Source organism: Plectropomus leopardus, chromosome 13 (assembly GCF_026936395.1).
Source record: "Plectropomus leopardus strain MGB_pleo_1.0 chromosome 13, ASM2693639v1, whole genome shotgun sequence".
Lineage (NCBI taxonomy): Eukaryota > Metazoa > Chordata > Actinopteri > Perciformes > Serranidae > Plectropomus > Plectropomus leopardus.
In genome coordinates this window covers 14,948,048-14,975,636 of record NC_142188.1, presented here as the reverse complement: position 1 = coordinate 14,975,636, position 27,589 = coordinate 14,948,048, and the positions used below count along the sequence as shown (strand labels likewise).

At 38.6% G+C, this 27,589-nt stretch overlaps 1 protein-coding gene across 4 annotated transcripts in view; it reads left to right on the top strand.

Moving 5' to 3' along the window:
• The window catches only part of LOC121954395 (protocadherin-15-like), a 255,337-nt gene that overhangs the window by 36,130 nt on the left and 191,618 nt on the right, over positions 1–27,589 (top strand). For 2 of the 4 annotated variants that reach the window (XM_088086314.1, XM_088086312.1), the window contains exon 1: positions 13,544–13,718. The exons of the other annotated variants lie outside the window; for them this stretch is intronic. The gene's annotated coding sequence lies outside the window, so the exon portion shown is untranslated. Of the gene's footprint in view, positions 1–13,543; positions 13,719–27,589 lie in introns of those variants that run through there. 4 annotated transcript variants of the gene reach the window in all.

The following is a 27,589-nucleotide window of genomic DNA, read 5'->3' as shown; positions in this document are numbered from 1 at the left end:
CACTTTTTAAAATTTTTAAAATAGAACACAGATTTCATATTGCGATATTTACTGGAAAGACAGACATTGCCAACAGTAGGTAGCCTAGCTTGTTATTTGCATGGTCATTTATGACAGCAGAATCTTTCAGCTCCCAGACAAACTCTTGTTGTTGTGTTGTGTTTTTGTATCGAAATATGGAGGCGTTGTGTAGATTATTCCTCAGTTGATCTTCATGAATCAGTCATTCCCGACCACTGCAACATTTTCAAAGCGAGTGACAGGTTAAACGCCTACACTGGATTGCATTGGCAAAAAACAGACATTGATCAAACTCTAATTTCCATGAAACCTACTAGTGTTTCTACTTACACACCTTACAAACCAAAGGCATAATTCTGTGGGAAAAAAGTCAGAACTGTGTTATTGTGAAAGCCATTTCCGTTGAATGTCGTTCAAGGCCAAAGAAATAGCAGTTCGTTATCAACCTACCAAGTCCGAATCTTATTGCATGAGTTGTAATTATCATCGTGAGAGACTGAGGCTGTCCCTAACAACAACAGCTGTCATACTGGGTGTATGACAGGAAGAGATTTGATGGTTCTGTATACACATAAAACATTACGATATCACATTTAAACACACTACCATTTAGCACTCGCCTTTCTGTCTTTGCCTTGCCATTATGAACTCAGTATATTTTTTATTTGCAAAGACGCATAAGAAGCATCAGCTATAACTATTGACAAATAAATGCAATGGAACACAATGAAAAGTAAAGTTTATTTGGCCTTGACTTCCATTATTCACATAAAATTCTTGTTTAGAAATTGCATATGTTTATTATATTAAGTATGACCAGTACAGTGGCAGGCGGATTTATGTAAGTATTTAATTGCTGGGAAGATGGTATTTTATTAAAACAGGGCTACCTATGCAGTTGAAAGACTAAAATACTTTTGCATTTGGTTCTGTGACCAGAGAAAGCAGAAAAAAGGACAAAAAAGGGGAAAATCAGAAAGGAGATAAAGGGGGATCTTGGTGCCGTTTAGATGGAGAGATGTTTACCACAGTTCATTTACACACACTACACACATTAATATGTTAGAGTTGGTAAAAAAAAAAACTGCCAAAGTAGCCTGTTATTCCACCATCATTACAGATATATCAGTGTCTGCATGTAGACATGCAGATGTGCAAAAAGAAAAAGCAAAACCATACACTTTAACAATCATTTTTTATTGACAGCATTTTAGCAACTTTAATATAGTTTGGATGAATGTGATTGGAGTAATAGTTGATGTTTAAAATTATTATGTATGGTCAAGTTTGGAGAAGTATATGTATTTATTTTTTTGCTCTGCTTTACATTATCTTCACCCAGACAAATCTTTATCACGAAATGTTAAGTTGTGTTTGTATGAAAACAAAACCAGCTGATATTTTGGGTTATTGTATTTGAATTAATTATTATTATTATTATTATTATTATGACAATGATTGCTTTTGAATCATTTTGTTAAATTATTTTGTTACAGTAGTAACCATCGTACCTGCTCATGAAAAAAAAAAATCAGCTTAGATTCACAGCTGATTTTATTGAAAGGAAAACATATTTTCAAGTCATGCTGAAAAAAAAAAGAAAATCAGCCTGCCACTCGTCAATAAGGCGGTGTGTCTGTGCTGAAAGGGCATATTCAGAAGACACAGTGTCTGACAAGTAATAAATTAGAGTCCCTTCTGCTAAGCCCAAAGCTATGATTAGGGCCAGATTCTAATTCACTTCATTTGCTGTTCGTCTGACAGCTGTCTGTCTCCACTCCTGTTCTGCCTCTAGTGTATTCTAGATGCTGCGGCTGTGGAGTTCTTGAAAATCAGCCCACTCCACCACCTTCAAATCCAATCTCTGTCACGTCACCCTTGTCTGATCACCCGTGTCAATGGCATTTATAAATGTCTGAAATTACATATTATTCATCGCTCGCATGCATGTGCACACACGCACGCATGCGTGCACTCAAGATACAGACAGAAGTGAGCACGGAAATGAAGTTGCAGCTGCCACTCTGGGTGTTTGCAGGTGGAAATGACAGACTGATTTCATAGATGAGGTGTGTGCCTCTGAGAGGCACAGCTATTACACTGGTGGAAATAAAATGGCCCGAATAAAGTGTTGATGGAGAACAATGTAAACTAAACACATATGGCTGAATCAGTTCATCTGGAGTTTCCTTCTGATTTGTCAGGGCCTGTTGGACAAGACAGTCTTTTTATATGAACACTAACTGTGAGACAGACGTAGCCGTCTACTTCCATGGTGCACAGGTCAAGGGCATTTTTCAATGAAGGGGAGTTTTTTGCTTTTGTTCTCCGTCCCCTCCTCCCTGTATCTGCCGTTACTTCTCTATTTTCACCTCATCTCATCCTTATCTCCTGATAGCATCTACGCTCTTTATCTCCTGCATCTTATCTGTAGTGCCAGACACAAGGAAATGCAGTGCAAAAGAGAGGGAGATAAAGGGAGAACAGGACTCTCAGAATTAGGAAGAAGGGGGAGAGATGTAGAATAAATCATGTAAGAGAGTGAGGAAAAAAAAGATTCAAAGGTTTTCTTTAGGTTTGCTGTTAAGCTTTGTACTCACACAAAGTAAAGAAAATAAAGGTTTGTTTTTCACCCTCTCTAATGTAGAACAGCATGAAACGTCATCTTGTAAAATTATATTTCTAATATTTTCATTTCACTATGAAAAAAGGAATTTACAATCATGAATGTATGTTCTTTTTTTCATAGACTTTCTTTATCTTCTACATACCTTTAGATAAAATGCATATTCACGGTCTTATTTTGGTATGTATTGATTTACACTTTGTGATAAAGGACGCAATCCCCTGCACAAACAACCTGACAGTGATCAGTGTCCTCACAAAGCCCTCACCTTGGCACTTCATTGATCCTAGTTCGCACAAGCTGTCAAGTTCTGATGGATAATAAGCACTTGATTCGATTCCGTCCTCTTTTAAAAGTTGAAAGTCTGCTTACCAGCTATACTGTAGAAGTCAACTGCTCTTCTACTTGCTAATGGACTCTCTAGAGGTCTGGTTGCCCCTGGTCAGAAAAGTAATAACCTGTGGTAGCTGTCAAAAGAGCTCTCTCTCCAAGGTTGCCAAGGTGCACTCTGAAGAGAAGAAGAAAAAGGCAGAAAGGGGGTAAAAAAAACAGTAAGAGGGAACATTTTCATTACAGCCCTCTGTGTTGGTTTCTATAGCCGGTGGGATTCCTAGTAACAGCTCTGGTGCTAGTACTCTGGTCCCCATGTGTTCCCATTATCAAAGCCCTTTAGCTTCTATGCCCATGTGAGCAGCCCAAAGAAATCATGTCTCATGAGTATCTGCTGTCACATAGCTCCAGGGCAACTGAAAGAAAGAATTACAGAGTATTACAGAAATAACCATGCAATTATTAATATTTTTTTTATTTCAGTGTAAATGATGACTTTGACTAATTACCAGACATTATTCCATTAACAGATGATTATCCCCTTTGCGGTTCCATTAAGCTCTTTGGAGCATTTCAGCATCTTTCAGCTGATTGTTTTGGTTTTCTGTTTACCACTTTCATCACATATTTTAGCCACAGCAGGTGTCAGTGTTCTGATAAAAAGCTCAAATCAACTCACTGTACACATAGACTGTTAAAATGAAGGATGTAGCTACCGTGACGTCGGTATGTGGACTGTAGTTTTGAAGCCATGACTTCAGCATTTCGGCAGTCCTCATTTTGGCTTTTTAGAGCCACACTTTCTGCAGAAAGCCTGTCAGTTGAGCAGCCCCACCCTTAAATATGCATAACTTTGGGCCTTGATAAAATGTGAACAGGTAAAATATTTTTTTTAAAATGCAGCCCTGTACAATTGTCATGAATGTTAAAATTAGCTATAAAGACCAAAACTAATTTTCGTAACGGGCTGTAAACATGTTTATTTCTGCTGCAAAGTTGGGCATTTTAACATGGTTGCCTTTGGGGACTGAATTTGTTTTGGAGCCAGCCTTGAGAGGCCATTTGATTAACTGCAGTTTTTGGCACTTCTGCACATTGGTTTCACTTCTTTTCCACTTGAGTGTACACTATGCTACCTGTCCAATTTGTGTCTAGCTGAAGAGTATTGTGGAACATTTAACAGTTAAAATGCCAAATATTTCCTCAGGAATTGTAGTAAAAAAACAAACCAAAGCCAAAAGAGGAGTGCATATCTGACTTAAACTTTCCATTGGGACTGTCAGTCATTTAGACGGCCCAAAATTCCAAAGTCCTGGTAGTCTTCAAAATATCTCACTGGACTGGAAGCCCATTTCTCCGGCAGCCTGTTACTCCAAAAGAAAACGCTCATTGATCCGAAGTCCTGTTTCTCCAAAAGTATCTCTCTACGCAGTTAGACAACCCAATCGCGAGACAAAATGTTTGCATTGTACGTTTCTGTAAACCATCGATATGTTATATTTGTAAATTATTTTCTAGCAGAGATAATGAAACTTGTGAAAAGGTTCCTGAGTATTTGAAGGTTAAGATACTGTAAGATAAAGACCTAGTAAATGTTTACACTCAAGTGTTAAACCAATTGGACCTTGAGTTACAAGGCAATTGTTTTGAATCCTCCAAAATAGCACAATTACATGTAAGATTTGTGTGCTTTAAAACATATGTTCATGTAAGATCAACTAAGGCTCATTGAGTTTATTCTACTTGTCATCAAAATGAAAATAGACCAAGAGAACAAGTTTTTCCACAATAGTCATGGTTAGGGAAAGGTCGCGTATTGACTTAACCCTTTAAAACCTGAGCAAATTGGCTTGATTTCTTTCCAAATGTGCAACAGAAGAAGAAATTACCCTAAATTAGCAAGAAATTAGTAAAATGTACAAGAAAATCACCAGAAAATAAAATAAAAAAACTAACTGAAAAATAAAATAAAATAAAAAAAAAAAACAACAAAACAACACAAACCAAGCAAACACAGCTTGGGAAAAAATGCCTAATTTTAATAACTCTGTAACATAAATTTAAATATGTATTTAAATCTGTATTGATAGATATGTAAATATGTATTCATAATTATAAATATTTTTTCCTGCTCTTCTATTTTCTAAATCCACTTATTTCTTGTGGAACTTCTCATACCAAGTTACTCAGTGCCTTTTTCCCATGTTTTTAAAAGAAGTATCACCAACTTGCTCAGTGTTCAAACTGTAAATACTTGTAAAAGGTGTCTGAAAGCAGCAAAAGGAAATTGATGTTGCTCCATGTTTCAAAGGGTTAAAAGATCTACGTTTGGTGGCACAAAATCTGCTGGAAAAGCTGTGGGTCAGTGAAAAAACCCAGCAAAAGTTTGATAAAAAATACTAGGGATTGGTGGCTCAAAAGCTACTGGGTAACTGAAACTAATTATAAAAAGTTAGTATTTTTGGAGGAATAGGACATTGGAGCAATGGATGTTTGTTTTTTTTGGGATAATGGGCTGCTGGAGAAATGGGCTTTCAATCCAATGTGATATTTTCCTGACTACATTTTTGGGTTGTTGGAACAATGGCATGGCACCTTTTCCATGTGGCCAGAGTCACAACTACAACTACTGGATGTGTAAATGTTTAAAGAATTTCCATATTGACTTGAAGATATGACGATATGTTGTTTTCACAGCTTGTTTCTGCTGCCCCCAAGTGACTTAAAACGTTAGGTTTAATATCTCAAGATATATGAATGCAAGGCTGAGAAAACTGCTGTGAGAGACAAGTAATTTTGCTCATGTTGTTTTTGTTTGAATGTGAAGATTGACCTTATGCGCTTGATTTGCATCTCTATCCATACTGTACAGTTGCGCTGCTCAAGGATTTACCACACTAAAAGCCTTTTCACACCAAGGCTGATTTCTCATGCAGAAAACTCAGACAGCAATAAAATATAGATTGACTTCAGGTCTGCGCTATAAATACTTTGCACAGTGGCTCAAATCTGGGAGCAGTTAGATATTTTGCATAATTATGCACTTTCAACTCAATTGAATAGGACATTGTCAGATTAGCTCCTGGATTTAAATTCACATTCTCGCATATTTTCTTCCTCAATAAGGAACAGGGGAACACCACAACATGGCATTTTGAACAAACTAGTCACAGTTATTTTTAAATCCACCCCCTGTGCAGACTTAAGCCCATGGATATTCTATGCTAAACTGGTGAGTCAGCTGCATGTCGCTGGCCTAAACCCACCCTTTTTTTTTATTTTGGTTAGAAAAACTTCTAAACTCAAATCTGTGACCTCTTAACTGTTCTAATTATTAGATAATTGACACAATTTTTCTTTATTTTTTTGTCCAGCTCTTCCTCACACACAAGTGTTTATCCAAATTGGCAGGTTACAATAGGAAAGAACTGTCTGTATTGATGTTTTTGCGCTCCTATTGTCTCTGGAAATGATAGGTGCATTTCCAAAGTGTTCACCTGCTCTCCATGTGCCTTTATTTCTTACTCTATCTCTTGTTCACTTGTTTTCTTTGATCTCTCTCTCTCTCTCTTACACACACATACACACTCACACTCTGTCTCGTTGGCTTTCTCTGACCTCCCTCTCTAACAACCCTCCCTCCCTCTCGCTCTCTCCCTCTGCCCGCTGTCTCAGTTGCTCTGACCTCTCAATATCACACAAGCTGTCAGTGCCAAACTATGAATGTCCCTTGACACTTATTCGACTCAGACTCCCTTCGGCATTTCCATTTGCACAGAGCCAATTTCAATTTTTCTGGTGGGTCGGGTGGGGGCCAGTGTAAAGCCTGCAGTCAGAATAAGGGAAAGTTGAACACACAGAAACAAGCACCCTGGGCTCAACTAAGTGTGCGTGTGTGCCTGTGTGTGTGTGTATTTTTGTTTGTCTCCTTAAAAGGGGGGCCGCACTCAACCGTGGAAGCTGTCTAAACCCACCTTTGGCAATTCTACCATATGAACTAACTGCCCACCATCCTTTAAATAGTTTGACAAGGACAAATATTGACTTGTCAAGCGCGTTCCATAGACATTTTTCTTACTTCTCTTAGCTAAATCAGCCAAATTCATAACACTAATCTGTTTCAGAAATAATCTGCATACTAATGAGGACTCACTGCAGAAAGCTCACCATTGGGAGCCTATAGTGCCTTTAGTGCTCCAGAGCAGGCTCTCTTTCAGCACCATGGACAGCTTCAAATGCTTCACTCTGTGTGGGAGGCTGCCTTCTGCCCTCATCACTGGCCGCGGTTACATGCACACCAATATTCTCCTATTGTTCCAAATATGACAATTTCCTGATTAAGATGGGACATGCCGGACATTATTTGGGTTTTAGGTGCACTATTTTGACAATTTGTAACATGCAGTTCAACTGTTTTTCAAGCTGCAGTTTGCAACACGCCTCTCATATATTTATGGTCAACTAGGCACTGTCTTTGATATACAAACCAACTCGCCAACAGTTTGAAGGCTGTTGGGTGGAGATGCACATCTCCTTTTGAACTTTATGAAAGACTTAGATATCAACAGGTTTTTGGATGTGCAGAAATATCACAACACTGACCTTTTCAAATAGGTGAAGTAAAGACATAGTCCAACAAGTCTAGCTTTTCTACTTTTCCATATTTTAACATGAAATATGACATGTTAGGACATGTTAAATAGAGTACGGCTGCATGTCAGCAAAATAGAATATTAATCTTCGTTAGACATGTAAACAGCTGGTAAGAATATTGTTTTTCAGAATAAGGGCATAAACCAGACTATTTTCTGCATTTAAACATACTCAGTGTAACCATGGAAAGCTGATGACATCACACACATACCAACTCCCCATACAAGTGTGTAGAAGTATTTAATTTTGGGGGGGGAAATGTTGGTTTGAGCTCTGGTATGTTTTTGGTCTCAGTTGTGGGGCTTGCACACAACAAAGTTCTAAAGTTTAGCTCTAAAATTTTCCAAAAAGAAATTTATTTTCTGTCTACAAAGTCAGGCGGGTGCCCTCTAAGTAAATGCAGGGATGGGCTTCTTTTGGAGACTGCATTAAGAAGTCCAGCTCACATGCCTTCATAAAATACTGGGAGAGGAAGAGAGAGAATGTGTCATTTCACCGGGCTGTGCTCAAAAAGAGGCATCCCTATCATACCCTAGATTTTCCTCACACATAGTGTCACGCATCAGCACGTCTGGAAGCTGTCCTCTCATCTTTCAACCTGTGGTATTTGGTGCAGCACAAAGAGAGAGGAGACATTTTCATGTATTTTTGTTCATCTTATTATACTATCAACCTCAAAATCACAGAATAACTGATGCACTGCTTGCTTCAAAGTGCTGTTCAGTTGCCGGACTAAGATCTGAGCCTCTCAGCTGTTTTGCTGCTTTAAGATCTATGCAGGAAGGCGCACGTGCTTTTTTATGCATGTGCACATACTCCCATGGGATTGCCTACAGGGAGCTCACAGGCAGAGGATTTCGGGACTGAACAGCTGAGTGCATAGACACAGTCCAGGGAAATGACGCTTCAGCAAGAAGAATAGTTCAATTTGTCCCCAGTGAAAAAACGTATTCAAGATGAAGAATGCCTTTTTATAGTGCCAGTATCTTCCTGCTCTTGATTTCTCTCTCTCTCACACATGGGCTTGTATCATCACTGGCGCTGCTTTGATGGGTTTGTTGACAATATGCTTTAAGAGCTCACCTTAAAGAGGCCAAGCAATATAAAAAATGATTTTCGAATGAAGGCATCTAAGGAATTGTGTTCATTTTCTGCTCATTGGAGTATGACCGTGCTCTCCTAGAAACGAACCTCTGAATGATTTATGGCACCATCGATTCAAAGAGTTCGCACCACCAGTTGACTCATTCTCAAATAAGAAGAAAGCATCAGTTCACTTGCACTTCCTCTCCAGCTCCGTGTTGACTGGCTGGTTGTTTGGATCCCACATTTGGTGGATTGTGCTGAATAATGCCGCAGATGGTGTGCAACCAATTACCCAAACATTCTGTCTGAAAACACTCCGTCGCTCTTCGAATACAAGTCATATTTAAACATTTTAATGACCCCGAAACCAATTTAATGGGTCGGCAAAATTCAATCGGTAAACAATGCACCTTCCACCCCAAAAAAGACTGAATGAACACATTTTACAGCCCCCAAATGAGAGACAAGAAGACGTTCATTGAGGATAATTAAACCATTGCTGTCTGTCACTGCAGGGAGTTAAAATCTGCGAGGCAAAATCACTTTCCCAAGCTTTAAAGAAATGACTGAAGGTGCTGTATTAATGCAACATCACTAATAGGAATTATTTTCCCTGAAGAAGACTTGCCTGCTTAGTGATTGAACCCTCAACTGAATACAAATAAGCAGCATGCATCATTTGTAAAGGGACCCTCAGGCTTCCCTGGTTGCACAGAAAAGGCACAAACACTGACACAACTTTTAGCATTCTCAGAAGAAAACACAGTACCTCAAAGTTAAACTTACCTGCTGCTGGTTAAAAGAATTCTGTGCCTGCATAATTAGTTTTAAAGAGAGAAAGCTTGGACATTTTAGTTGAATTATGTATCACTTGTCCACCACTGAAACAGATCCTTTCTAATATAAAAAGACTATTTCCATACTCCTTTTTATATAAACATTATTAGAATGGGCAAGCACACTGCGGATATTTGAAAAATGATATTATGAATAATAGAATAATGAAGAGTGAAAGGGCTGTTAATTTCTATAGTTATGAGACTATATTAGACAAATGCCTGCAGTTATTGCTACACTTTTTCTCCATTATTTCTTCCTCATTTTAACTAGCACAGACATGAACATTCAAATATTTTGCTTTAATAGACTCAAACCTGCGTATGAATGATGTCTGGTGATTTCTTACTAAGAAGACTTCATTGGGACGCTGAGACAAGACATGTTCCCCAGAGCAGCATATCCTTTAATCACCCTCCTCTGTGGAGTGTCTTCACTCCTGCCTGAACCCTGGCCCCTTTTTTTCTCTGCAGCGACAGAGACAAGATGAGAGGGAGAATTAGCACTGTGGCAGGGGCTGATTATTAGAGAGCCTCTGCTCAAAGCCTCCCTCATACCAAAAACAAGCAAGGCCAAGTGGAGGTAGAGATGACTTAACCCGGATTAGCTCTTCATGCTCATCCAGGGCCTATGCATGAGGGCTTTTTTAATACAATCTTTAGTTTGATTTCATTTTTAAGACGGAATGATGATCGACTAAACGTGCAAATATCTTGCCTTGACTCACATCCTAATAATGTTTCTGGTGTATCATTTACAATTGTGCTGTGTGTCTTTGACATTACATTTCACCCAGCATGAATAAAATACAAAGAAAGTATATTGCTGCTTTCTTTCTTAAATGGTAGTTGCTACCTTTGCACGTCTGAAACACAAGCAGACATGATCCCCTCTCAAATGAGCCTTTAGTTCTGAATTATTCATGGTAAAGTGAATTTAATCACATCTATTCAACGAATACTGTGAGATGCAGTTTAGTGAGTGGGCCTTGGTGTTTAGATTCGTACTGTTCCCAAAAGTCAAGAATGAACATTTACTCCACTCTGAATTCTACATGTCAGTAGTGATTTTTAGGCCCTTAGATACCCTGTCATTGACGATACTTGTCATCAGCATTAGACATAGAACATTTGCTACTCTAAGACTCCCCTGCCCCCCAGCCCCATAAATTGTATTAATTTTGTTATTATTCTAATTATTACGTTTTTTAATGAATGAACAAGACCTAATGAGAAAAAAAAACAAGCAACAAATAAATAATTTAGCTAAAAATGACTTATAAAAAGCAAATACACAGAGTATATGCAAGTTTGCAAATGTGGTCTTGTCTTGTACAGTGCCACTGATGACTTTTAGTTTTTCATTTATCTTATTCTAATACTTATCACATACAATCCACTCAGCTATTTCCCTTATGTGTGATTTTTTCAATGTCAGTTTTGCTGCCCCCTTCTGGGTGGCACCCTTGGTAGCCGCCTGATTCACGTAAGAAAGATCCGCCACTGTTTGTCAAGTTTTAAACTTGGTTATATAACATATTGATATTGGTACTATATTTTAAGTTTTAGGTTTAGTTTCTTCTTTTTCAACAACGCTCATTATAGATCGTAATGCCCTTCGGTCGGCCCAGTGCTTTGTTAAAGATTGTAATATCTCAGCAACTATTGGATACACTGCCAGCAAAGTTTATACAAAGTTAATGGTCACCAGATGATAAATCTTACTGACTTTAGTGACCCCCTGACCTGCTCAAGGCCCTGTGTCTGCCAAAACATTTTTTCCCCCCTTAAAAACTCCAGAGACTCCTCAGGAAATGCCCAGCTGGGAGCACTTGAGAGCTCTTTGGAGGAGCAGTGTTTTTTCAGCTAAGATGCTTTGTTTGTGTCTGGTTGGAAGTAAAATTGTCAGCACAAAGTGGAATATTTGCTCTCGTTGAAGGTAAAGTTGAAACACACAGGCAGAGTGGACAGAACTGCAGGTATGTTTAGGTTCATGAGAGGAAACGTATGTTCATGTGTATATACAGTGAATGAAAATATTTCTCCTCCATTGTTGTGTTCAGAAATTGTACATGTAAGATGTGGTATTTGTCTCGCCTTCCCTCCACTTTCTTGGGGGAAAAAAAGCCAAACCATAGTGTTCAGAGCAGAATAGATGCTCAACCTCTTGTCATGCATTTGTAGGGTAGCGTTAAATCTCTCTGAAACCATTGCGAATAATTAAAATCATACCGTGACCTCAGAAAATGTGCTTTGGTGGACAGGAACCCTAACACCAACATGTTGTTTTCTTGTGTCCCCTATGTTTGTTATATTTTTGATCTATTCAGCTCAATTTCCACATTAACCACAACTCTAGAGTACTGCTGTTGATTAAAAACTGCACCTGAACTTCAGTGTTTTCTTCATAATTTTTCAAACGAGTTGAGTTACATCACAATCTGTTCACTTCTGAAACTGCAGAAGTATCCGCCTACAAGTACTTCTGGTTAGCCCTGAGTTTTGAATGACATTTATGTAGGTTCACATTTAAACCGATAATCTGTTCAGCTGTTTTCATAACAACTATGCTGGTTTATGGATTCAAGAGCGTCATTTTAATTTCAGTTGGTGTGGATAATTGTGATCTTTCCTTTTTGCACCTAATTTGAGTTTTTTATGACTCTTGTTGTGGGTGTGTGCTTTTGTTAAAAATCTTAATAGATGCTGGCAACTTGTTCATATCTCCCCAAATTGCATGTGCCGTTTGAGAAAGGTAATTTCATAATGTCAGGAGAATTGTCTGAAATTTACTGCTGTTGACATGCCTTTTGTGAACGAGACCCCACGCTGTGTCTCTTGTGCAGAAGTTGTTATTGAATATTCCCCGCAACCTTTAGTTGGAACTTATTCAGCACGACATCTAATTAGAGAATATTGATGGGAGGCTTTTTGTAGTTGGTTAAGCTGGGGGGAAGAAAAGGCCAGTGATTGTTGCAAAGTGACAGGTGAATCATAGCTAGCTGCCTCCAGTGGTTTTATTTCTCAGCTCTGCTTCCAATCGGTGCAGACAGACCAGACTAATGGATTTAACTCTGAACTAATTGACAAGTGACAGTAAATAGCTTTTTGCTGACCTTCAGTCAGAAAGTGCAGGTCCACATCAGTGAGAGAGTGGCATTGCAGTCCAAAAACTGTAATAAGATATGGATTAGTTTGACCTTCTTGAGGGGTTTTGGGGACTTTTCTTTCCCTTCTTGTTTATCATATAGTGAAGACATCCTACTAACTAGGTTGTACACTATAAAATCTGCCAAGTTGATCTTTCGTAAAATAATCTTGGAAACCAATTTCCTTGAAAAGGCTTGGTAAATATAACTATTAATCTTGATTTATGTTTATTTCTAATTAGGTTGACTCAAAATGTAGCTGTGTGGAATTACCTTGTTCTTTCCAAGTGTTAGCAACTTCAGTTAACCAAGTTAATCTGGCATCACAAAGAGGAAGATGAATTTAGGATATCTGCAAGTTTTGTTTTGTTAACATGTTTAAGAAAATTCAAATATGACTGACTAGTTTGCAACCAGCATAATACATTGCATTGCACAGTATACTCAGTTAACTGAAGTTGCTAAAACTTATAAGACTGATTTAATTAAACGTGCTATTTTTAAGATGCAGCAACTTCACGAGATCAAGTAAATACAACTATATTTCAAGAAAAAATAAGAATTAGTTGAAAACCAAGCATAAATTAAAAGTTATATTTACTTACATTTTTCAAAGCATTGTTTTTTTTTTTTGTTTTTTTTTTAAAGCAAAATCAACTTAGATTTTACAGTGTATGTGTCTCAGTGGGGTGTAAACCTGAGTTGGTCAGGTGCATATCTGGCAGATATAAGGTGGGGGGAGGGGTAACAGAGCTTTAGCCGGGATCACCTTTACTGACCGGTGTAATAAGATTACCTGCTTCACACGTCATGATGAGAGAGAGAGAGGGGAAGGAGTGGGAGAGACTTGAGGCTGGCTGCTCCATGCTTGTGTTAGACCCAGGATACATCTCACCGACACCAGGGCAGCAGAGCGCTAATGTGCTCGTGTGAGGAGCTGCCCTGCCAGCCGGTATTTGTGGCTCCTTTTCCTTTCCAAAGGGGATTTTTGACACACACTCCCAGAGCCAGAACATGGTAAGACGTTTTCTGTTGTTTTTTTGGGATGTTTTTTAGGCGCATTCATCGCCACATGGGCGTTATGATACGCACACTGTTTTCACTGCGTAATTGTCTTCCTTAACCGCGGAATAGGAGCTCGTTCGGGGCTCTTTTTGCATTGCCAATATTTCCACCGTATCATGTCGATTCCCCGCCGTGAAATGAGTAATCCATTGGCAAGGCGCACAACTGTGCCCTGATCTGTGCCGCTAATCTCTGGAGGGTGAAGTTTTCAAACACTCAACTGAGCGCATCAGCGTTCACTTTGGATTATTTAAAGGATGTCATCCCATCAATGCCTGCGCTTGGCTGTAAAATGCATTTATTGGTTTGACACACCATGAAAAGGCTAACGCTGACTGCGGCTGTTTTTTGAGATATTTCAATGAGATATTCGTTTATGTGAGAGTGATTACCGACATTTTTTTGTCAGTGAGGAAACCTCGATGAGTGTGTCAATTCACCAGCTGCATTTTTTATTAGCTGACTCTTGTATCTAGTCTCATATGCATATCAATAAGAGCTTTTTTACCGACAACACGACTGGCATGTAATAACTTCCCCCTGCGAGTGTTGGGCTGCAGGAGGCGGCGCGTGCACCCTCAAAACTTCATTCACTCACGCGGTCTATTCACAGGGTTAGCCTACATTAAAGAAATGTAACATGGATGATTTGGTCCTCAAGTGTACCCTTTTTAGATATTAAAAACCGATTTAAATGCTTGAATTACTACAGAATCTATTCACTTTAGAATTTAAAGTCCATGTCTTTTGGTGGAGATAAAACCAACTAACCAACTAACCTGAACAGAATTAAAGAGTCATGTCAGTAGTTCTGGTGGTTTTGGAGCCCAACAGGTGTTTTAGGTAAATCAGAATTATTAAATTATAATATTCAGTCATCTCACCTTAAATTGTAAAAAAAAAATAAATAAATAAAATAATCTAAACCTTTTGTTGTCTAATTGCTAATTGGAGTACTTCTTGACAAACAGAGGTGTGGACTCGAGTCCGGTGACTTGGACTTTCAGACTCGAGTCACAAATTTGATTAATTTAAACTCAACTTGACAAAATAAAAAAAAACAAAAATAAAATGATTCGCAACTCAGCTTGGACTTAAAACACCTATGACTCACACATTTATTTTGACATGAGCCCTATTTAAAAGTTGTGCCATGACTCAATTTATTTCTCCATTTCTTTAATCAACTGACTATGAACACTTTTCATTCTCAGTAAGTGGACACCTAATTCTCCAGATCCACTTTATTTAAACCAATCAAAAAGCATCCAATCAAGTTGCTGGAGAGAACTGTGAAGAACTAATGCTACATTGCTGAGTGACAGCTGGAAAAAATGATACCAAAGATAGTTTTATTCACTTACAAAAAGTAGGTAAGATCAACAAAAGAAAAAAATTGCAGTATGCAAAACCACATGGGTCCAAAATTACAGACAAAAAAAAGAAAAAGAATTCTTGATTTTTTAAAATTCATAATATTACTATATTGTTAAAAATGGCATTGCATTTGGTGAAGTGGGCATCATGACTTGTTGAGGACTTGAAAATCAAAGTTCTACAAAGTTCTAGACTTGGGACTTGACTAAGGACTCATCAGCCTTGACTTGGGACTTGACTCAGGACTTGCCTGTCTTGACATAAGACTTGAGTGCAGACTTACTTGTGACTTGCAAAACAATGACTTGTGCTCACCTCTAGTGAATAGTAGTCTAACCGTCTAACTCATACATACATCAAACATGACTAAGTGACTGTAGTAGTCCAGGTGAAATCTCATGTTACCAACAGAACAGCCGTGCTCACAATCAGCCCAAAGACTGTCAGCACTGTTGCCATTCAGCCAACCTGAATAGCCTATAAATAATGAATTATAGTCAATTGTTAATCAACGTTGTCATATTTCCTAGATGTTAGGTGCTGCAGCTAAATGTTTGTTCAGAGTTGGCATTTATTTTTCTGTGCAGACATGTCAAAGCAGCAAAAGCCCAGATGTGACAACATTAATGCTGGCTGGACTCCATCTAGATGTGTCCCACTGTGTCTTAGGTATAACTGGGCTGTTACTGCTATGGCATCTATGAAGTCAACATGTGCTCTGAGGAGGTATAAAGAAAAGCCTTTCCTGTCAGGCTATTTCCCGAGCAATGCTTTTCAAGTGGCTGTTTCAGCTGTAACTAATATTGTAGAAAAGCCCAGATTTGTCTGAAACTACACATGAGCTGGTGCTTTTACTCTTGCAGTATAATCAACACGTTTAGATGAGGTAGTTTCGACGCTTTGAAGGCTTCTTAATTAACAGGAAATGCTGCGCCGATGGTGCGTAATTAGACATCTGCCCCAGCATGTTAGACAATCAACATGAAATAGCCTCTGTACTGTATTTTCGCTCCCTTTGTGTTTACGTGTGCTGTTGATTTTTTTTCTACACCTTGGCATTTAGCACAAGTGTCAAGTTTTTCTGTTGTTTTAAGATGATGGGGGTAAGTGGTGAGGCACAACATCTGAAGCAGTGCACATTTTATCCCATAAAAGTACTTGATGCTACTTTCAGGAGGTTGTGCCTATAGGGAATCACAGTATAAACTGTAGGTAGCTAAGAGCCCTGCCCGAAAGGGAAAATGCTGCCCACTTGTATTCTATGATAGAAAGTTACAGTGCCCTGGATACAATTTAAGATACTCAACCAACCAGAGACTAGTACGAGTGTCAAGTGTGAAAATGTCACAAACAGTGTCTAAGGTATTTGTGGAATGAACTGTGTAATACAATACATTTATGGGACCTTGCATCAATGTGATGGGATCATCTTGAATAGTCTGGAATTCAATTGACTTATTGTCTATAAACAAACTTTCTTATCTCATATACATAAACAGTCATGCAATATAATTAACGGAAATTGTACTATGTCATGAAATACATCATTATCATGATGATGTAAAAAGAGATACAGTAGGTATAACTAACGATTAATTTCCACGGTAAAGTCATTTAGCTTTTCTAGTGAAACATGCAAATCCTAATATCCTAAAGCCTAAGATGATGTCTTTAAATGACTTGCTCTTTAAAACCCACAGACATTAAAGTTATGATAGAAGAAAAACAGCTAATGCTCACAGAATTTCAACCTATGATGATTCATGAAATATCAAAATAGTAGCTGGTTTATGTTTTAATGACGGGCTATGGGCTAAGCATCTCATCTCTATAAAAGCACAATAGAAAACTTGATCCATGTTAGCTTGGTCCAATATGTAGAATTTAGGGGATGTATTGGCAGAAATAGACCATAGTATAATATGTGTGGTTTCTTTAGTGTATTATCGCCCTATAATAAGACTCACCTCTAGACAAACAGCATCTGAAAAAGTTTATTTTGAGGAGAAACTGCTTCATTCAGTTTTATTACTGGTTTAAATCTGATTTTTTTCTGTTTTTGTTATGGAGAGGAAGAAACTTCTGTGGATAATATGGCTCCCGGTTAAAACCTCATCAACAATGAACAGTGAAGGGATGCTAACCGGGAGAAGTTCATCTGGTTGCAATTTTCACCAGAGGCCATTAAATCCCTCTAAATCTTAACCACTGTTCCGTTAAAATATAATGTGTGTTAAAATACAATAGATGCTATGAAAAAATGGATGTCATATCTCTGATATCGGTCAAACTTGTGAGTGGAGATTTTAAAACTTGGAAGTGGACTATAGTTGTTTTCAAAATGTATAAAATTAGCTTCAAGACCCTGAACTTTCTTTGGGATTTTCTTGGAGCCATTTTTAGTGTTCACTGGATGAATTGCATATTAAGGTACTTCTGCACTTCAGCTTTGGTGGTTGTTGCTTGATTGATGAAAGGTCTTTCACCCCTGCTACGAGCTACAGGACTGGCAAAAGGTATATATCATTTTTATTGTCATGATGGAAGATGGGAAGCTCAAGGCAATCTTCTCTTTAAGTATTAATAGGGTGAACTAAATTGTTTTAAAATACTACTGGTAACTGAATTGAACCTGGAGGGATATTTGAGGCAGCGGTGAATTCTCCTAAGAAGCAATATAGTGTTTTGTTTATACCAAAGGATGGTGTAGAAAGCATTCAGGGTGTGGCTTGTACAGGTGGAAGCCAAAATGAGAGTAATCATCCCACTGGGTGGTCAGCCTTCTCAAGTTTTTTCTTAGTAGCTTGTTCGATTAGGGATGACTCTCAATGTTATTTCACCTCAGCATTATCTTTCAATATTGAAATACAATGCTCAGCAGTCCACAGTTACACAGCTCAAGGCACCTCATGCTCGTATCGCTTTGGGTGAGCAGTTTGCATTCATTTAGTCTTCACCTCTTTATTACATGCGCCTACACCAGCCAGATGTGTATGTGTGTGTGATAAAACGGTAATTAACAAGGGCTGCAACACTCCCATGGCTGACTAATGATCTAATCTTGTCTGTTGCATCAGCGCTTCACACAAAGTGCATTCTGGTGTTGAAACAAATAAGGCTGTACTAATTTTGCAGCCCCTAAGCACTGATGGCAGAAAACAATCTTGGGAGCTAAAAAGAAAGTCTAAATTTAGGCTTTTTAGCATTGCAGAAATGTGTAACAAATACCACTGCCAGTTAAAGGTTGAGGTGGCGAATATTCTTTGGTCATTAAATCCCATTAAACACACTAAGCCCGCTGCTTCCATCTGAAGATGTGAACCTTTAAAAATAGGCCACAAATATATACTTTCTCCTTATTAATTAAAGGTCATGTCAAGTCATTTCTAGTAGTGGATAGTGCATTTGTTGGGGACTACATTTAGTCACAAATCTGGTGCACAAGCAGGTTTTTACAGCAGCTGTACGACGCACGTGGGATGAACAGTGCCTGTACTGATCGTAATAAGGGACCATGTCACCCAGGGGAATGGTGTGCTACAGTTTTGTTTTTGACAAAAATGGGGATTTATGGCTCAGAGGAATAAGCAACTTAATGCCAGGCTTTGGCCACATAGGCAATATTTGTGAGAGGAATCATTTGTTTTTGGAGGGTGGCATATGTTTTTAATAATGGAATGAGAAAGGGTTAGCTGAGGGAGAAACTTGTAATAATGGATTTTCTTTGGCTTCTTTGGACCACTTTGGTGTTTTTGGCCATTTGGGTTACCTTGGAGAGAAACCTGTATTAATGGATTTTTTGGTGCCTTGGGGTCAGCATAATAAGCTATAACCCTAGCACTGACATATTATGTTTTAAATTTGCAATAACAGGCCTATTATGATAACTGCATATGCTGGATGTTGTAGTGCCCCAGAAGTAATTGCAATTAGCAATGTTATTGTCATTTTGAGACCATTTTATTGATTCAGCCATCCATTCATCCATCCATCCATTTTCTTTACTGATAAAATAATAATAATAGCATAATATCATACATAAACCCTATTAATAATATTTAGTCATTGGAATTGGAATATAAAAAATATTTAACTTGTCTTTTTTAAAGTAATTAACACCTGTTAATATATCCAAGAAGTATAATTACAGAATCTTTGGAGTAGCCCAAAATTATTCAGTTTGAGACTTGAAACAAAATTTGGCCAACTAAAACAAAAACAAGTGATGTATCTTGTAACTATTAGACAAGTTTATCAAAAGTCCAAGAACACCACAGTTACCTCCAGCCTGTGTGCTGCAGTCAGCTGCTGGGGTGTGCGTCCCTGTGTGATTTACTGGTGGATTTACAGAGAGAAAAACAAAGTTGTTGAAGGGTATAATTACAAATGAGGAACCTTTTGGTTTATTGCCAGTGCTTGGCAAGCTAAAATCTATCAGGACTGTGCCTCTTCCACTGCAAAAGTGCATCTGCAGGCTACTGGTGAGCTATGACGAGTCATTTTTGAAGTATTGTTTTATTTAAATTGGATTTGCGCACTTAAGAAGGTATTGAGTAAAAAAAAGGGAGAACCACTGTGCCCATGTCTTGTCATGATTGGGGAGACACCTGCTGTTTATTCTGGCATCATGTTGGCATAAATATTGGTGACATTTTCATGTAAACACAACGAGCAATAACAAAGCTATGTCTATATATCATGCATAAGCAATGTAAGAAGCATGGTGAGAGCAGTGGGAGTGACCCAAAACTGTAAAGTTGCCAGCCAGAAAAACCAAAACATAGAGCTGAAAGGCACCAGAAATCTCTGTAGCTAGGGGTTTGTCAGTATGAGCGTTCCCTTTCACATACATATGGTCCTTTGATCCACATCAAAGTATTTCTTAGAGCTCCTTTGTCTTTGGTTAGATATTGTCTGGCAAGACCATCTGAAAGGGGGTTATTAGTTGAATGGTTACACATTAGAATTGTAGAGCAGGCTTGGATTTGGCATTTCAAAATACAATAAGTGCTTCTCTCTCAGATTTCTCTAGGAGTGAAGAAACAGGATGAGTTATGAAAATGGGATTTCATCATAGTATAAAGAATATTTTCCCTACAGTGCATTACTATCATAACTTACTTATCATTCAGCAAATATGACTTTATTCATATGCACAATGGACACCTCAGGGTAACCATTTCAGTATTATTTGATAAGAGACTCGTGGGTAGTGATGCCTGAAATGATTTGGGCCCAAGTGTATAGTGAGAGGAAGAGGAAACAGGGGCAATTGTGAAATGTGTTTTCTTCCTCTTCACCTTCCTCCTGGTGTTTCAATTTCCAATGATGTTCTTTCACAGATTCAGAAGAGATGCTGCAGGTCGCAGACTTGTGTAATGATTTACCACCTTCTCCCTCTCTGTTACCATGTGGGGAAGGGCACGTACTGCACAGCAAGAACACCATTATCAGATCAGCAGCTCAGTGTTAGATATCAGAAGTAGTAAACTCCACCACCTGTTGCGGAATGAAATGTATGAAAGGGGAGCATTATACCGAACCAGTAAAACAGGCTGCAATGAGCATTGAAATTAGTAAAAGGCATAGGAGAGGTGCAGGAGATTGACAGGCGATATGATCTCTGCAATTGCATAAGTGGTTGGAATGAATCTAATTTGATATAATAACACAACTCTTCAGTGGTGGATCTTTTTTTCCTCCCCCATTAGTCTCAGATTGTCTTTATCTCTGCCATTTTATCACTCTTTTTTCACTTTCAACCCTCTTCAGCTGTCCTTATTTCTGTCAATTATGGGTTTGTCACAAGTTTTGCATGTCAGTCTACTTTTTACATTTGAGAAAACTAATTGGATATTGAAATGAATCAATAGTCAATATGATCTTGCTTAATTCAGTCAATCAGTGCCAGCATCATTGTGCTGTCAGCTCTTTGTCCAAGCCCTCATTTAACCTTTGCAGTGTCAGAGTGAGAGCTTAAACAGAGGTAATATCTCAAGGCTACAACAGAACTGCAGTATGGATTCTTTAAAGAACTCAGCATACGGTGTGTTGGGAAAATAAGTCAGCCTTAATAAGCTTACTGGAGATGGAGGTATTGTACAGAAGCCAAGCTGTAAAGTCAGTGAAGCGTGGGATTTCATACTCTTCTTTAATTAAGTGTAGATCACAGATCACATATTGTAACTAGCTAGTCAACCTGTCAATCTGATTACAATTTTTTTCCTCCCTTGAAAGGCATTTAGTGGAAATGCAAATTAGATGCTGTGAGCTTTTAGCTGAATCTGGCTTGGAGAATGAATTAATGTTTTGGCCTTTGACCAATTATTAGTTTACTTTGTAATGAGACATTGACGTTGGAAGTTTGCGCTTCGCTCCATGCTGAGCAGAAGCGATAAAAACCCTGTTTGAAAGTTGAATTTAGGGCATTTGCATTATTTATTTGTTTATTGTGACTTTAGTCAGACTGGGTATGTTCCAGCTGTGAGCTGTTGACTAGAGGGTGGCTGGCATTACATCTGTGGTGCCTGTCACCACTGTAGAAACTCCCCTGAGCCATGCTTTAAACCCTGTGGCGCTCTGTGGTGGTGACAACAGTGTATGTCCAACTTTCTGAAAGTTATACTCAGCTGTGTTTCTCACACTTGGGTCAACTACATGACACATGTATTAACACCATAACAATGAGGATATTTATCCACCCCTAGACTGCTTACATTCTGTTTTATTGCATAATTATTTTAATCAGCTTTTTCAATTTATTGTCAAAACAAAGACATGCTATATGTAGAAAAGACGCACACCACCCACCCAAACATTGTTGTGGACCAAGAACACCTTCTCAATGGTATCAGCACTCCCATGGTAGTGCCCCCCAGAAGGACGATGTGCCATGCCACACTGCAAAAACAGCTTAGGAAAGGTCCAAGGAAGATGACAAAGAGCTCAGGGTGTCAACTTGGCCTCCGAATTCCCCAGATCTCAATCCAATCACGCATTCATGGGACATGTTGGTACCCCACCTCAAAACCTACTGGAGTCAAAGGATCTGCCACCAATGCCCTGGTGCCGGACAGCATATGACACCCCAAGAGGTGCTGTTTCAATGCTTCAACTGGTCAGAACCAAGTCTGGTGGGGCGTCTGACCTGTCAAGGCATGGATACAGGAGCTGTGGGGTAACGCCACGGCCCACGGATTCTCAATTGGATTGGGATGTGGGGAATTTGAAGGCCAGATGACACCTTGAGCCCTTTGTCATCCTCCTTGGCCCTTTTCCTGTGTTGTATGTCACATGGCATCCAGATGATTGCCAGGACCAGATCAAATTGTAATGAGACAATCAATGTTATTCATTCCACCTTGTCAGGGGTTTCAGCGTTTTGGTTGATCAGTATGTTCTTAACCTAACATTCAAAATAATTTCTTTGTAACCATTAGATCACTTACTTCAGAATTCTTGGAAGTGGTTTGAGTGTCTTCCTCTAATCACCAGGTTTCTGAGGTAGAATATTCTACCCGGGTGTTACAGTGTATCTTAAGGACATGCAGCTGAGGTCACTGACACTTTTTTGCGTTTAAAGCTTCCAGGCAGTACTTTGTTGGGCTTTTACAGCATTTTTGAAGGATCACTGTGACATATATTCACCTGAATGTTCCTTATTGTTGGCACATAAAAGACCAATTCCAATACAAATGGGCACTCTCTGTCTTTGATTCCAACCATTACAGAAACCTTTAAAACATTTGAAGTAGTCAGAGGAAGTTAGAGAGGTGAATGGATTGGGTTGTGTCAGGGCTCTCATTCCACTTAAGCAGACTCTTAAAAGGGAAAATGTAGGTTTTACTTTGCATATCTTGGCTGAGCCCACAGTGTATGTGGAATTCCTTATAATGGTGAGCATAAATAATAAGAATATAGATGTCTAATCTCAGAAGCTGAAGCTAATTTACAAGTGGCATAATGCCGCTGCCAGATATCATTTTTTGAAATGGATTGAGTGATTGATCCAACCTTGGACGACCAGATAGAAAAATGCAATATATTTATCAGTTTAGGTCTAGGGTTAGGCTGAAATTATGGAGCGATAACAACATAATATTATTTATTCAATGTTACGGGGAAGTTACACAGGTACACTGGTAGGTTTACTTGCTCTTTGGGTAGAGATGTTGACTTTGGAACATTGTCAAACTTTCTGTGTGGGTGTTTGGACTAAACAGCTGACTGTTTGTATTCAGATGTCAAATATATAAATAACCTGGAAATTTGAGTCATGAAAAGTATGGGATTTTGAAATGGAAAATGTGTAGGAACCTTGTTCATAGACCCTTTTTAAAAAGGAGAATTTTATCATGTATTTTTTTATGTTGTGAATAAGTTGCACACTGAAAAGGATATTTTACAGTTGAGGAATACATTTTTTTCAGATCTCTTTGGTGTACAAACTATGTAATTTAGTCACGGTATCTAAATGAGCTCAAACCTATTTTGGCATTTTTTAGCCTGGCTGATTATTGGTCTAGCTCTACAGGGAACAATGTGACATTGTTACTACTTTGCGTCTTTCTTTTTTTTTTGACAATATCGCTAATCTAGATAAGTGCACCAAAAATGACCACCATGCTTCTTTATTCTAAACATTCCCTTTTGGATTTTATTTTTCTGTAGAAGGATTAGTCTTTCTATTATGTGTTAAGGCTTGGAGAAAAACCCTTTGACAATCTCAGCTGTGCTTCAGCTAACTGCGGGTTAAAAGTCACCCACTGAGGTGAAGGATTTACAAAAAGTCAAAAAGCGTTCCATTGTGTGGCATCAGCTGCATGTGTTTAAGACCTTGCGGCTAAGTTGTTCCTATTGTGCAGAGCAATGTGCCTTGTGACATGGATAGGGCATTGTTGATACTAAGCAGACAGCGCAGAGTGGTGGTGGCACCCACATGGACGGAGCTCAGCGAGGGTTTAGAGATTTAAAATGTGGTCATGAGATGACTAAGGCGGGGGGATTAGACCCTCAGAGATCTGTGCCTCACTCGCTCTGAATTAGAGAAAATGAGAGGTTTAGTGGATGACCGGGCTCTGTTGACATGATGCAGCTGAATACATTATCTGCTCACTGCACTGCATGTTGGTTTACTTTTCAGCTTCCAGTTATGGGTTGTTCGAAAGTAAATGAGAGAGAAAATTGCAGAGATATTATGGTATGCAATTATAGTCTTTTTGAACACTGTAATGATGTATGCACCACTGCCCATTTGTGCTTTTTGTATTTGGTCCAATTTTGGTTGAAGAGAAGATGGAAGTGCACTCTACTGATTTTTATTTGTATCATCCTGACCTTCCCCGTTCTCCAGACATTAGACAATACAGCTGGACCGTAATCACAATACATAAGTACAAGTACTACCCAGAACTTGGAAAATAACAAATTGCCCCCCACCCCAATAATATATACATTTTGACTGTTATCATGTTCTTAAATGTGCATACAATTTGGCACCAATCAGCCTAATTTCCAGCACAATGGTGAACCTCCAGGACATTTTTTCATGCATTTTAATATGGGTTCAAAGGAGAGGAAATTGTTGCTTGATATGTCATTGCTTCTTGTGTCTTATTTTGCACAGAATACTGTTGCTATCACTCACTTTCTTTGTTTGGCAAGTTCTGTTTAAAGTGTGCACTAGATGTCTTATTCAAGTTAAACATTCAAAATAATGTGAAACAGATTATAGCGCTGAGGTTGGCGTGGGTTAAACCATCTTCAGCTGGCAAGGAGGCACTCAGGAAGAGATGCGGTAATTACAGCTCAGTGCGTCTGAAAAGATACTGTTTTATCAAAAGTATGAATAGCAGTACACATTTGTAGTCCATAGATAGTATTTTTTTAGTGTTTGAAAGATGAACAGCAAGTGAGGCTGAGGTGAGAGGTGTCTTCGCTCTACAGAAATCAACATCTGACTCCCTCTTCCAGCTGTCTCTCAAACTTGCAAGACATCTGCATCCTTGGGACCCACTTCCTGCCCTTTGGCTGTTTGACCTTTGTTTATGTCATAAAAAATACCATCTAAAGGAACAGAGACATCAGTGACTAGTTTTATAGTTGTCTTTCTGTGAAAGTTTCTTATTTTGACAAAATGCTGCTCCTTATGGCATGTTCACTTTGTTGTGTTCTGGCAAAAGAAGAGGAGAAAGGGGCTAAGATAGATGGCACCCGATAGCAAATAAGTAAGGATAAACTAAAAGCTTATAGTGACCTAACATATAACTATATATCATGTAGCCACATGCAGTTCAAATATGTACAGCATTCAATACTTAACCAAATAACCTAATGTTGACTCTTGTGGGCTCAGTGGATAACGAGGGAGACGGAAGGAGTAAATGAAGTTGTAGAGAGTCAGGTCACAGGTGACCTGGGGGAGGGGAGTAAGAATAATGTGATTTTTGGAAACTGTGGTAAAATATCACAAGGTAAAGGCCTATCATCCCCATTCAACTAGACGACTCTTTCTCTTTATGCCGAGAGAGGAGGTGTATATGGCTGTAAAATAATATTGCAATATTTCAGGGTATTTTTGCAATGATGACATATCTTGATTATACGAAAAGAGTACTCAGAATATTTTATTATTAATTTTAAGAACATACAGCTGCACCAAAATAATTGTAATAGTTGTATTCTACAACATAAATGCAGTTTGCCTTCAAATATTCTATAAAAACTGAACAAAAATGATCCCTCAGTACATTAGTGTATAAACAACATCGCAGTATATATATATATATATATATACATGACAGAGTTGTTTTCTCCACCTGGACCTGTATGAGTTTCTCCTCCATTCTTCTTGCTGTAATTGTGTCACCTAGTGTTGACGATCAGAACCTCCAACCGCACAGACCTGCCTTTATTTTGACAGGCTGCTATGTTACGATGGCTTTGACACCTTCATATATATTTTCTCTTATCGTACCATGAGCGACACGTAGGTTTACATTAAGACAGGCTCCAGACACATTTAGCTGATGACATCAATTCTGTGTGCACACGAGAGAGGAGAGGGAGAGAGCCGCTGACAGTTTACTCTGAGCGCTATGTTGTAAATAGATGCTGAAAAGTTGCTTGTAGCTGGTAGCAATTTTGCTTTCAGCCACACTTGTTGTTGCTATGTGTAACAGTATGACACCAACGAAAACAAGTTGAAATATTGCCAATATCAAAATATGATTTTTTTTCTTAACATTAAAAATTAGAATACTATTATTGTGAAGATTTGATATGACGTGCCTCTAATAAACAGTCACTGACAATCTTATGATTGCCCCAGATTTTTCACACAGAGAGGGAAGGTGAAGATAGGGCAGGCACATCAGTAAGAATGGACACTTTCTTGGAATACATGGAATAATGCAATATAGCATTGAATTTTTTTTTACTTGGCAATACAGTGTTTACCTCTGCATTTAAAAGACCAAGCAGTTTGTGGATTTGTTTTAGTTCTCAATGTCAGTGGTGACAGCTTGAAGGATTACATTCAACATTTATCATTTTAAGTCTGTGACCAAAACAGCTTAACCTTTCCTGTAACATTAAAATCAGTTTTTGTTTATAAAATGCTTTAAAATGGTCCGTTTAGGTTTTGAGTTTCTAAAAATCTCCTGGATAGTTGGGTCGCAGAAAGCATAAGTTAAAAATTGCTGCCCCAGATGTTAAATAAGTGATCATGGCTCTGTAATACAGTGACAAGCCAAAATGTGGAATAATGTGTGACTACAGACCCTCTCTGATGGTAGCTTTAACTCTGGCTTCAATCACAGAACCCATTGGTCCAAATTTCTTGGGCGTTGCACGTGGAAAATCTTGTCTTGTTGCCTACGGATTCTGCATACATATGCATATATCTGTTCATAGAGATAACTTTGGCTGTATTCCTCCAGGTTTGGTGCAGTCATGCTGTGCTACACCGAGCAGTGAATACGTGTGTTCCAACTGTAGCCACACAGCAGAAGATAAGCGGTCCATGCTGTTGTGGTCCTTTTCAGAAACATAGGACAGTTTCCTCCTTTTAACCAAAGCTTTTACTTTAGCTGAACTGGTCAATACATGTGTATCTGCAGTAGTGACCAAAGAGCAAGAGCTGTTTATTAAAGTCACTCTTTTGTAGCTTCTAACCGAATCTCTGGGGTTTGGATTTTTTTTTCCACTCTGACATTGCTATTTGTGAGTTATGTGCTACTTCACATTAAAAACTTTTCACGAGAAAACCAGCGGGAGGCTGCCATAATGCAGCTATAGAAAATGCAGCGTATTTGTCACTAAGTTTGCAAAGCTTTGTTAGCAGTGTTTAATAAAAACTGTATGGGGAAATAATTGGCCAGTCAGTTTTAATAATGGCAGGGAGGAAAAAGTAGAAGATCAAACTGCCAGATCGTGACAGTCAGATA